General features: G+C 43.1%; 1 non-coding gene across 1 annotated transcript; it reads right to left on the reverse strand.

The window, feature by feature from the left end:
* Window positions 1-276: 276 nt before the first annotated feature.
* LOC138356343 (5S ribosomal RNA) lies at window positions 277-395 on the reverse strand. Its single transcript, XR_011224371.1, has one exon. It is a non-coding gene; the product is annotated as a 5S ribosomal RNA (ribosomal RNA).
* Window positions 396-1,300: the final 905 nt, after the last annotated feature.

Here is a 1,300-nt window from a genome sequence, read left to right on the forward strand (position 1 = left end):
TATATATATATATATATAATATATATTATATATAATATATATATATATATATATATACAACATGTTTTGTTTTGGTTGTTTGTTTTTGTATAAAGCCTCACACACTATATTAAGCGAGTTTGTTTTAAACATGACATACATATTAATTCATTTTACCAGGCCTTATTCCACACAACTCCGTGAATTTCCCGTGGAGCCAGCCAGCCAGCCAGCCAGCCAGCCAGCCATTCAAACAAAAACAAACGAAACAAAACAAAACAAAACAAAAAACATTATTGCCAACAGCATTTGGTGTTCCCAGGCGGTCACCCATCCAAGTACTAACCAAACCCAACGTTGCTTAACTTCGCTGATCGGACGAGAAGCGGTGTTCTCAACGTGGTATGGCCGTTGGCATGAGACTGCCTACACATTGTGGCTAATAACCAACTCTTTTTAGTCATCACGGCAGGATACGGACCTTCTTGTGGTGTCTTAATGGTAATTGTATCCTAACATATTTTTGTCTCCTTGGCATGGATATTTAACATCGTTTATTCAGTCTTGGGTTTATGTTCTTTCGCCATTTACAGACATTTTACATCTACCTACTTCCTCAGCCTACCCTGCCAATTTCTAATGAATTTGTGGATTTTCTTTTGTAATACATACATGTGTGTGCTCATCTGCTCTTCAGTTTTTATGATATTTGTCTCATCTGTCCTGCTTTATGATACTTTTACAAAGAACATGAACAAATGCTTCTATTTTAGAGAAGATATGGGATCCAGGTTTCGGAGCCGTAAAACCAACCGTCGTGATTGGTGGACGAGTTGCCAGGTTGCAGCTTCTGTACCGTGCCGGCACATAAATAGGTTCGGCTCAAGCGGCGGCAGCATCATTCCCCCGTGACTGTCTGAGCGTCTCTCATCACCTTGGTTATCTCATCATCATCATGGTAGAAGCAAAGCCTACCAAGAAGGCTGCGGCTGCTGCTGCTGTGGTGGCCACCACCAGGAAACCTCGCGTCCAGGTTGCTCACCCGAAAACTAGTCAAATGGTTCTAGCCGCGGTCGCAGCACTCAAAGACCGTAAGGGCTCGTCTCTACAAGCAATCAAGAAGTACGTTGTTGCCAACAACAAAGTCGAGGCTGCCAAGATCGCCATTTACATCCGAAGATTTCTCAAGAAAGCAGTGGCTGACGGCATTCTTGTTCAGACCAAGGGAAGTGGAGCTAGTGGATCATTCAAGCTGGCCGTAGCAGAGAAGAGGGCCGTTCTAACTCCCAAGAAAGCCACCACAACCAAGAAACCATCTACA

This window comes from Procambarus clarkii, chromosome 71, assembly GCF_040958095.1.
Source record: "Procambarus clarkii isolate CNS0578487 chromosome 71, FALCON_Pclarkii_2.0, whole genome shotgun sequence".
NCBI lineage: Eukaryota > Metazoa > Arthropoda > Malacostraca > Decapoda > Cambaridae > Procambarus > Procambarus clarkii.